Raw genomic sequence first — 12,500 nt, 5'->3', positions numbered from 1 at the left:
GGCCACTTCAATAACACATGTCTGCATCAATAGAGTCCATGCGCTCAATGTTTGTGTAACTGTCTTTCTTCCAACATTGGTAAGTACAAATGCCTAGGGCTAAATCCACAAAGAATGGATTGCACGGAGCAAGTTGCACCCTTACTTACAATTCATTATGAAATGAAAATGGGGGACCCTGATGTAAACAAGACGAAAGTCTTTCTCTGGTCTGCATCCCCTTAACAATTGTGTGTACCGAGCCGTACTGTATTGTACCCATTCTGCAATCTGTTAATACAATTTTCATTCAATCAATCATTGTGCAGATTGATTGATTGAATGAACATTTCAACTTGTCCAATCTTTCGCCGTCGACTAAAGACGCACTTCTTCAACCATTATCTGAAATAATAATAATAATATTTTTTTTTAAATCAAATCTAACCCTAACTAACCTTACTGTCATGCACTTGTCCTAATAAACTAACCTACACTGTAGCACTCAACACTTTGATGAACATTGTTACTCAGCTGATAGAGTTGTGCCCTTCCTGATGACTTGTCATACATAACTTGTAAGTCGTTTTGGATAAAGCGTCAGCTAAATGACTAAATGTAAATATAAATGTAAATGTATTATAGCATTCGTTAAGTGAGATGTTTTCCCAGAGATATTGGTAATGTGTTCCAGATGTGAAGTGAAAAAACAAAACACCCAGGCTACAGGCTTTGTGTGTGTTTCACGCTGGCCACAAAAAAAGGGAGTAGGCCTAGGGACCGCACTCGAGGAAAGTCGTTGTTTTTATTTTAATATGCACAATTTGTATAAGCACAAAACGTTTTCAGCCATCCGGCCTTCATCAGTGTACATCAGTTTCACACTGGCCCTCACGCTCGTGCCCGAGGGACAATTGACGTATTTATTTAGCAAATGCAATGTTTTCAAATAGCCACATTGCTGTATATAGTTTATTCATTACTGGGTCATATTCTATATATAATATATTTCATTTTATCAACCCAGAACGGACAATAAGTGTGACACACATTAAATTATTTTATGAATAATATGTAATGTGTAAAACATTTTCTTAAAGGATAACTGGGAAATTAGCTTATTTAACATCTTCCCTGGAGTTAGACAAGAAGATACATACCTTTTTTGTCTCTGTGCGTGCATTTAGCTTAGGGAACAGACGCTCCGTTAGCATAGCTTAGCTTCATCACTGGAAGTGAGGCGGGACAGTACCCTGACGTTCCCTACAGGTTTGTTGATATTCTCATTCCTTCAAATGATCTGAACCGATTGAAGTTTATGGATACCATGACTTAAAATCCTCTTACCTTGACGATTAAAAGCCTCCCCAATTTAGAAAACAGTAATCCAATGGCTGGTATTGATAATATACTACTAACTAGTGGACGCTCGGAGCTAACTGGAGCTAACGCAGAACAGGATGTGTAAATCAAATATAATGACTTCCTTTCTGGGGTTTTCAAAATAAAAGTGCGACGTTTATAGCAGCGGAAAACGTTTATTTTGTACATTATCTAACGTTAACACGAACCTAAACTAACTTTAGGTTAGTTGTAACGTTAGTTTAGGTTCGTGTTAACGTTAGATAATGTACAAAATAAACGTTTTCCGCTGCTATAGACGTCGCTCTTTTATTTTCAAACCCCCCAGAAAGGAAGTCATTGCTCTCGTTATCTGCTTGAGTGTCCGGTTGCTGGTTAGCTCCGTTAGCGTGCAGTATATCAATACCAGCCATTGGATTACTGTTTTCTAAATTGGGGAGGCTTTTAATCGTCAAGGTAAGAGGATTTTAAGTCATGGTATCCATAAACTTCAATCGGTTCAGATCCTTTGAAGGAATGAGAATATCAACAAACCTGTAGGGAACGTCAGGGTACTGTCCCGCCTCACTTCCAGTGATGAAGCTAAGCTATGCTAACGGAGCGTCTGTTCCCTAAGCTAAATGCACGCACATAGACAAAAAAGGTATGTATCTTCTTGTCTAACTCCAGGGAAGATGTTAAATAAGCTAATTTCCCAAAATGTTGGAGTTATCCTTTAAATTTATTTTTATTATATTTAGTTTCATTCATAACTTTTGAACAATATATACTATTTATAATCTGTCAGCTGTTCTATATTGCCAACAAGATTGTCTACATTCCATCCATCTAATTTGTCTTATCCCAAGTAAGGAAAGTACTTGAAAATTCATTTTCTTTCTTCAAGTTCAAGTTCAACAATTTCAAGTTCAACAACATATGAAGAATAATAACAATAATAATGATGATAATCATACACATTTTATATCATTGGAAAGCCCTAGTTGTTACCTTCAAAATTGTACCAAATATGAGGATTGACATACCCAGTAACTAATAATCTATCACAAACCGATGTACATTCAATATGATCATGTAATACTACTAATGTTTACACTGAGTGTATAATATAATTATGTACAGTATTACTAATGTTTTATACACTGAGTGTACAATATGACCATGTAATACTACTAATGTTTAATAATAATATAATTACGTATTACTAATGTTTTATACACTGAGTGTATAATATGATTAGAGTACACACGTTACATGAGACAATTACATAATGTAGATAGTCAAGCCTCTCCCAGAGCATGTGCCAGGCTTATTTTTTATTAGAGAGAGAGATTATTATTATCTCTTTATTAGAGAGAGAGAGAGACTGAATCTGGTCCGCAAATGTTATGCCCTAGGAGCATTATCAGTGTACTCACATACACTTGCGTACGTACGCCGATATATGCATATATATACAAATATATGAGTGTGTATGTGCACACCCACACACGTGCATGCACACACATTAGATAAGGAAAGAATGTGACTATATTGGTGAAAAGGTTAACCATTACAGCATGTCCATAACATGTTTTCAGGTCCTCACTGTGTGTGTGTGTGTGTGTGTGTGTGTGTGTGTGTGTGTGTGTGTGTGTGTGTGTGTGTGTGTGTGTGTGTGTGTGTGTGTGTGTGCGTGTGTGTATGTGTGTGTGCATGTGTGTGTGTGTGCGTGCGTGTGTGTGTGTGCGTGTGTGTGTGTGTGGCGTCAGTGTTTTCTGTAGCAGTTGAAAACATGCTCCTTGAACCATCGTCATGTTGCATAATGATGATGATGATGATAGTCTCTAGCTCAACCATGTGCCTATGTCTTATCTCAGAGTTCTATCAAGGCTTGTGAGTGTGTGTGCGTGTGTGTGTGTGTAACCCCCCTGAAATAACACACACCATAACAGCACAACAAAACAACCACTGTCTCTTTAACTGTGTTCATTGTTTATCATATTCAGAATGTATATCCCAGACTGTATTTTTATTCGTATTTGTGATTTTATATTTTCACCTAAATGTTTATTGTGAGCGATCTTGTAGTGCTGAATTTCCCTCTGGATCAATAAAGTACTTCTATTCTATTGAGAACAAGGTGATATACATGAATGATTATACGTGAACACCAGCCATCGTTTAACACATTCCCTGCCACGCTTCTATCCATCAATGTATGATCACTGCCACCAGTCTAAACCTATGGAGATGTTTACCTTCTTTGCTGGGCTATAACTTTTTAAATTGTATTGCTTATTGACATTACTATGGCCCATTCAACATCGATTATCTATCGTTCAGGATGTAGGAACGTTATACTTTTTCATTCATATATTCATACGAAAATACCGTCTAGAATATAAATATGTTTTTATCGTTTTCTGCAGTAATTCCTAGAACGTGAGCTATAGGCCTAAACGCATATATAGATTATCAACTGCCGTTTGTTGGCGATACACGCTAAATAAAAAATTGCAACTGTACATGATCCTAAACGTTATGACTTATCATGCGCGGATGAACGGGGGGGCGGGTCGTTTATAATTCCGTGATCGTCAGTAAATGCTTTATGTAGTATGGGTGATATATTGATCAGAGCAGTTTGCATTGATAATAATAAACAAACCGTTCCTCTTGCCGTTCGCCGATGAATCCATTTCCGGTTTGTATAATCATAATAAACGCCCAAATCGTATCGATTATTGCGTTATGGCAGCGATCGCTTCACACGGACGTGTCTACAGTCCCGCAACAATATGCGAGTGCCGGACGCATTTGCCAGATGCACCGGAGATCTCCAGAGATCCACTTCCGGTTGCAACTCGCAGATCATCCACCAGGCGGCAGTATTGAAGCGTTGCAGAGTTGTGCAGGCTCCCACTGCATCAGACCAGGCTCCGTGAGGGAATTATGAATAACATGGCGGAAAAAATGAAATATGATCTCAATAACGGCGTACGCCGTGGAATGGCTGAATTCGCATGAACTTGAAACACGTCATAAGCCGTTTCCGGCAGTGGATGTGTTAATGAAGTCTGTGGCTGGTCACTCTGTTAGTCCTACCAGCCACTTGGTTTTTTGGTCTTAGAAAAAAACTACTTTTTCAGCTAAGACATCACATTGTCTGGTGACGACACTAGCCCCTGTTGACATGTAATTCCATGCTGTGTTTATAATACATCCTAATTACATGGTGAACAGGTGACCAGCTGGGGGAATGGAGAACAGGTGAGCAGTATATACTGTACAGTAAGGTATTTAAACTTGTATGGTATATAAAGTATATAGGGTATTGTCATGGGGCTATCCCATGCCCTATAAGTAGGGATGCACATGGGCCTTACTTGGTTTGACCTGTTCCCACATGTGGTCATGCGGCCAAACATTTAGTTTAGGCCTTTGGCTTAGTTTGTTTTGTTATGTTGTTTTGTAATACAGACACATTGGTTTAAAGCATAACATGTTATGTAGAATTAAAGTACATACATATTTTGATAAATACCGTTTGTCTGTGCTCCCACTTGGTTCCTTGTAGGATCTCTGGCTGCCCAACCAGAACTGGGAGAGGCCAGGGCCTTTTCTGGAGGGTAGATTTGGAAGGAACCAAGTGTGGTAGAGTACAGGGGGGGGGGGATTTTCATAATCAGAAGGGAATAGGTTTATGAAGCGCCCTAAACACTGTTTAGTGTTTGGTGATGATATAGCATGATGGAGTGATGTATCCATGTTGTCCAGAGTACATTTTGAAAGCAGCAGTTTTGAGGAAGTATGAGATCAACAGAGACACTTATTACCAATGGTTCCGCTCTGACGACACACCACCAGATGAGGCCCCCCATGAGCTATACACCCGCCTCAAGGACTTGTTCTGTAGATGGGTGGGTTATGGCACCTCCACCAAAGAGGAGATCATGGAGAAGCTGGTCCTCGAGCAGTACATCAAGGTGTTGTATCCAGAGGTTAAGACCTGCGCGAGGGAGCGCAACCCAGAAACGGCGGCGGAGGCTGCAGAGCTTGTTGAAACATATGTGACGGCGCATGGAGGTCCAAGGGGCCACCGCTACGCTGGCGCACTACACCAGGCCAGAGGTAAGTCTGAGGGTGTTGGGATGGGTGGTTCAGGTAGTTACTCTCCTAGGCAGCCCGGTTACAACCAGCCCAGTTCGAGCCAGACTAGGCCAAAGCCATTTGTAAGAGGATATGCCAGGAATAGGTCAGAGGTTGTATGTTACAACTGTGGTGAGGCAGGCCATATCAGTCCAGTTTGTCCCGTTACAAAGCCGGAGATAGCAAGTCTGTGCTATGTACCTAGGCCAGCTCTAGGCGCCTCCCCTAAGGACAGTTCTGAGTCACCAGTCATGTCTGTCATGTTGAATGGCAGGCCCCTGTCAGCCTTATTAGACATGGGTTGCACACAGTCTCTGGTACAGGCCAAGTATGTCCCCAGGGAGATGTGGAGTGAGGAAAGAGTTACAATTGTCTGTGTCCATGAGCATGAGTCAGAAGTCCCCATAGCGGAGGTATATGTTGAGGTAAACAACCAGGCATATCTGGTGAAGGTTGGAGTGGCCCCAGAACTGCCCTACCCTATTTTGCTGGGGACAGATCTACATATTTTGCTAGACCTCATTCATGAGAGTAAAGGGTGATTATGTGGGGTAGTTACTAGGTCCAAGGCGAGAGAGCACACTAATACACCAGTCTCTGTGACACAACCACTGATTCAACCAGACACAGCAGACACAGAAATACCCACCACTATCAGGCCAGACTCCAATTCACCAGCTACCAATGCGGACACAGTGCAGCTGATGCCATTTTTTGGGGTAGAGGTAGGTGGAGTGCCAGGAGTCACACAAGAGGAGAGATGTGAGAAACGCAGGGAGCAAGTCAGATGAATTGTGTTGCAGTCAGCTGACCAGCCAGATCAGGATATGGAGTTTCCAGGGCTGTCAGTAAAGGAGGTTTTTTACTGGGGATCTTGCCAGACAACAGAGAGGGGACCCCACTCTAATAGACTGCTTCAAAGAGGCGGAGAAGGAATCCGGTTCTAGTCCCCTTAGCAAGCGGTTTCTGCTGGACAATGGGTTGCTTTATAAACAGAGTGAATATGACAGGCAGCTCATACTGCCAAAGGCATGCAGGGAGGAAGTGCTGAGGCTAGGCCATACTATTCCTTGGGCGGGTCACCTAGCTTTTGGGAAACCTTTCCAGAGGATTTCAAAAAGGTTTTTCTGGCCAGGAATGTATAGCCAGGTCAAATATTACTGCAAGACATGTCCAGAGTGCCAGCTTACAGCAGGGAAAGCTACAGCCCCTGTACCCCTTATGCCACTCCCTGTGATAGGCACCCCTTTTGAGCGGATAGGGGTGGATATTGTTGGTCCATTAGAGAGGAGCCAGGCAGGCAACCGGTTTATCCTTGTCATTTGTGACTATGCCACCAGATATCCAGAGGCCTTTCCATTGAGGGAAGTGACAGCCAAGCAAGTAGCTACAGCTATGCTGCAGTTTTTTTTCTAGGGTTGGGATCCCGAGGGAGGTACTTACAGACCAAGGGACCAATGTCATGAGTCGCACACTCAAGTTCAAGTTTCTTTAATAGTTGTCATACAGAAGTACAGAATACTTTTATACAAAATGCTTCTTACTGTTACACTCCAGAGACTGTGCAAGACAATATAAGTATGAAATAAAATAACATAGTATAGCATGTAAATTAGAAGTAAAAAAAAATGAGGTCACAGTGTTCAGTATAGACATATGTACAATGTTCCATGCAGAATAGACGTAACTGAGTTACCATATAATATACAATACTATGCAGTGTACTAATATACAATACTATATAGTGCAAGGCAGAAATGGGATGAGGTGCAATTTAGGTACAATTTACAGTAGGTGTACGAGTTGTAGTGCAAATCCTTTATCAATAAATATAAAGTGTGTTTGTGTGGTTTAAGTGAGTGTGTGCGTGTGGGTGTGTGTGCTGTGTGCATTTGATGGTTGTTGCATAGTGTTTATTGTTCGTTTAGCAGCCTGATGGCCTGGGGATAGAAGCTTCTTCTGAGTCTTTCTGTGCTCGCCTTAAGACTCCGGTATCGCTTGCCTGACTGCAGCAGTTCAAAGAGGCAGTTGTTCGGGTGGCTCGATCCTTAATAATTCTCTTAGCCTTCCCCCTGCACCGCTTGTTGTAAATGTTCTGGAGGGTGGGAAGCCCCCCTCCAATTGTGCGTTCGGCTGAACGTGTCACTCTTTGTAGTCTGCTACGGTCTTGTGCAGTGCTATTCCCAAACCAGGAGGTGATGTTGCCAGTCAGGATGCTCTCTATTGTACATGAGTAGAAGTTCCTAAGGATCTTCTGACTGACTTGGAACTTCCTTAGGCGCCTGAGGAAGTAGAGGCGTTGTCGTGCCTTCATCACAACACTGTCAATGTGTGTGGTCCATGTCAAGTCCTCGGATATGTGGGCTCCGAGGTACTTGAAACTGTTCACTCTCTCAACCCGTGCCCCGTCGATGCTGAGGGGGCTGTAGTCCTTGACCCCCGACCTGCTGAAGTCCACAATCATATCTTTTGTTTTGCTGACGTTCAGGGAGAGGCAGTTCTCCTGACACCACTGTGACAGATTCTCTACCTCTTCCAGGTAGGCCCTCTCGTCGTTGGCAGAGATCAGGCCCACCACTACTGTTTCATCAGCAAATTTGATGATTGTGTTGTTGTTCCGCTGTGCCACGCAGTCATGTGTGTACAGGGAGTAGAGGAGGGGGCTCAGAACACAGCCCTTGGGGGCCCCTATGTTGAGCGTGATGGATGAGGAGGTGCAGTTGCCTGCTCTTACCACCTGGGGTCTGCCCGTCAGGAAGTCCAGGACCCACTGGCAGAGGTCATAGTTCAAGCCCAGGTCCCTGAGCTTGGCTATGAGTTTGGAGGGGACTATGGTATTGAATGCTGAGCAGGTCTATCAGCTGTTAGGTATCAAGAGAGTAAGGACCACTCCCTACCACCCTCAGACTGATGGCCTTGTTGAGCGTTTCAATCAGACCCTGAAACGTATGCTAAAAAGTTTGTTTCTGAGTCGGGGAAGGACTGGGATAAATGGCTGCCGTTTCTGTTGTTTGCCTACCGTGAGGTTCCCCAGGCCTCAACTGGGTTTTCACCTTTCGAGCTGCTTTATGCCCACCAGGTCAGAGGTCCATTGGATGTGCTGCGAGAAACCTGGGAGGAGTTGGACAAGCCACAGAACATGAACATCATCTCTTTTGTCCTGAAAATGCGAGAGACGCTCATGAGGACCACCACAATGGCACGTGAAAACCTTCTGAAGTCCCAAGCCAAGCAGAAGGAGTGGTATGACCGGTCGGCAAGACAGCGGAGCTTGGAACCTGGGGAGGAAGTCTTGTTGCTTTTGCCAACGTCAGAGCACAAACTGTTGGCAAGGTGGCAAGGCCCATACCGGGTCAAGGAGAAGATGGGGCCGGTAACGTATAAGATCCACATGCCAGAGAGGAGGCAGCCACTTCAGATTTTCCATATAAACATGCTCAAGAAATGGCACCCCCGCCCAGTCTCTGTGACACCTGTACCGCACTCGCTCTTCATCCGGGCAGTGGAGGAAGAGGAGGAACCCATGGAGCAGTACCTACCCAGTCAGGAGGAGCTGGACATGGACCACCTTTCAGCAGGAAGGATAGAAGAGCTCCTTCGGATCTTGCCCCTCCATCTCTTCATGGAGACGGAGGGGCGCACAGAAATGGTGCACCACCACATCACTTTGAAGGAGACTAAGCCCCTTCGTCAGCCAGTCTATAGGGTGCCAGAATGTCTGTTACCGGTGCTGAAGAAGGAGGTGGAAATGATGAGGGAACTGGGGTGATTGAGCCCTCCTCCAGTGAGTGGAGCAGCCCAGTCATCTTGGTCCCAAAGAAGGATGGCACCCTGAGGTTTTGTTTGGACTTTCGGAAGATCAATGGGGTGAGTAAATTTGATTTGTACCCCATGCCCAGGATCGATGATCTGGTGGAGAGGCTAGGAGGCGCCAGCTTCATTAGCACTCTTGATCTCTGCAAAGGGTACTGTCAGGTTCCCCTTACAGCAGGGAGCAGAGCGATCACGGACCCCCTTTGGTCATTTCCAGTTCACAGTCCTTCCTTTCGGCCTCCATGGAGCGCCGGCGACATTCCAGAGAATGATGGACAGAGGATCTGACATGGTCAACACACATACTGTAGACTCAGTCGTAAAAAAGGCGAAGCAGCGCCTCTACCACCTGAGACAGTTAAGGAAGTTCAGAGTATCTGGGAAGATACTCCAGTCCTTCTACTCCGCAGCTGTAGAGAGCATCTTGACTGGAAACATCACTGCCTGGTATGGAAACAGCACGGCACAGGACAAGAAGGCCCTACAGAGAGTGGTGCGCTCAGCCGAGCGTACCATGGGTATTGCACTACCACCCCTGCAGGTTCTATACAACAAGAGGTGCAAATCCAGAGCCTGCAGAATAATGAAAGACCCACACCACCCCAACAACAGCCTGTTCATGCTGCTGAGGTCAGCCTGCAAACCCCAGCTATTAGGACAGAGAGGCTTCGGCTCAGCTTCTTCCCCCAGGCCATCAGAGCCTTGAACACTGAACTCTCCACACTCAAGCACACATGAGCACACACACGATACACACACTGTACACGCTCACACACTAGCAGCCACTTTAACATGAGCAAGCACACACTCATGCTGCACACGCCCACACTTATGGCCACTAAGGAAAGGTCACTTTAAAAATAGTATAGTATAACCTGAGACTGTATAAAATAGCAATGTACAGAAAGACACAGTGCCTCATCCGTAGCTAACAGTGTATGCACTACCACAGGACCTAGCATGTCCTCCATGCTCTGTAAATAACTTATGTACAAATACCGATATGCCCTATCCGTTTATTGCACAATGTTGTTTTATTGGATTCTATTATATGTTGTTACTACTGTATTGCACATCGTTGCGGGCAAGACCACCCGCATTTCATTGTATACTTGTATGCCGTGACAAATAAAACTCTTGACTTGACTTGACTTGACTTGATATAGTGATCTACAGCAACAGCTGGGAGGAGCACTTTTGTCATCTCAAGGAGGTCTTGCAGAGGATCAGGAAAGCAGGCCTCACCATCTGCCCTGACAAGTGCTCACTGGCCAAGCAGGAGACCAGGTACCTGGGTTTTGTGTTGGGGAAGGGACTGATCCGACCACAGGTGGGGAAGGTTGATGCTATCAAGTCCGCTCAGAAGCCCACGACCAAGACTCAGGTCAAGTCCTTCCTGGGTTTGGTTGGCTGGTACAGGCGTTTTATACCTGACTTCTCAACTGTTGCTGTGCCTCTCACGAACCTCACAAGGAAGAACGAGCCCAACAAAGTGCAGTGGACAGACGGATGTGAGGAAGCTTTCCAGGGTTTGAAGACCTTGTTGTGCGGTGAGCCCCTGCTTAAGAGTCCTGACTTTGAGCAGCCATTCACAGTCCAAACGGATGCATCCGATCTGGGTATTGGAGCCGCCTTGTTGCAAGCGAAACCGGGTAATCTCCAGCCCATTGCTTACATCAGCAGGAAGCTCAACTCTCACAAAGTCAGGTATTCCATCATGGAAAAGGAGTGCCTTGCCATCAAGTGGGCACTGGACTCTCTCCGATACTACCTGTTGGGAAGGAGATTCAGCCTGGAGACTGACCATCGGGCACTGTCTTGGCTGGGGAACATGAGAGACAGTGGCTCAGGAGGTAGAGCAGTCGTCTGGCAATCCGGAGGTTACCGGTTCGATTCCCGCTCCTCCCGGGCAGCGTGTCGATGTGTCCTTGAGCAAGACACTTAACCCCTAATTGCTCCCGATGAGCAGGTTGGCACCTTGCATGGTCGCCTCTGCCGTCGGTGTGTGAATGTGTGAGTGAATGTGTGAGTGAGTGGGTAAAATGTGAGGAACAAATTGTAAAGCGCTTTGGATAAAAGCGCTATATAAAAAAGCAGCCATTTACCATTTACCATTTACACCAACTCCAGAATCACGAGATGGTTCCTTGCCATGCAGCTTTTCGACTTCGAGGTACTGTATAGGAAAGGGAAGGAGAACTGTACAGCAGACTACCTCTCCAGAACGCCACAGGTGTCTACTCCAGAAGGGGGGGGGTAATGTCATGGGGCTATCCCATGCCCTATAAGTAGGGATGCACATGGGCCTTAATTGGTTTGACCTGTTCCCACATGTGGTCATGCAGCCAAACATTTAGTTTAGGCCTTTGGCCTAGTTTGTTTTGTTATGTTGTTTTGTAATACAGACACATTGGTTTAAAGCATAACATGTTATGTAGAATTAAAGTACATACATTTGTGTTTGGTGATGATAGAGCATGATGGAGTGATGTATCCATGTTATTGGATGTGTAAATTGATGTCTGTATTGATTAATTGATTGTTTTCTTTTTGGTTTGTCCCTGTAGGAGGAGCTTCCAGCATAAAGCCAGGGATGGAGGCTCCTCTCAGGGAGAAGTAATGACAGGCTTGGAAGCGAGACACAGCCATACTAGACCTAGTTCCCTTAGCCAAGGGCCTAGTTGTTTATATTTGTTAAAAGAAAGTTTAATCATTTTGTATTATTTTTGTATTTATGTTAAAATATGTTTTTTTCCCGTTTTTCCCACTGGGGAGCAAAAGAACAAATAGAATAAAAAACCAACCACCGGGTGATGGCAACCTGACACTGACTGCATTTTTCCTTCGCTTGGCCGCCTCCTCACAGGTATAAAAACATATACAGCGTATTTGGGTAATTGAAAAGCGCTATACAAATAAAATGAATTATTATTATTATTATTATTATTATTATTATTATTATTATTATTATTATTATTATTATTATTATTATTATTATTATTATTATTATTATTATTATTATTATTATTATTATTATTATTATTATTATTATTATTATTATTATTATTATTATTATTATTATTATTATTATTATTATTATTATTATTATTATTATTATTATTATTATTATTATTATTATTATTATTATTATTATTATTATTATTATTATTATTATTATTATTATTATTATTATTATTATTATTATTATTATTATT

This window comes from Notolepis coatsorum (genome assembly GCF_963971535.1).
Source record: "Notolepis coatsorum genome assembly, chromosome: 2".
Classification (NCBI taxonomy): Eukaryota; Metazoa; Chordata; class Actinopteri; order Aulopiformes; family Paralepididae; genus Notolepis; species Notolepis coatsorum.
The sequence above is the reverse complement of the archived record's forward strand: the minus strand, read 5'-3'. Positions refer to the sequence as shown.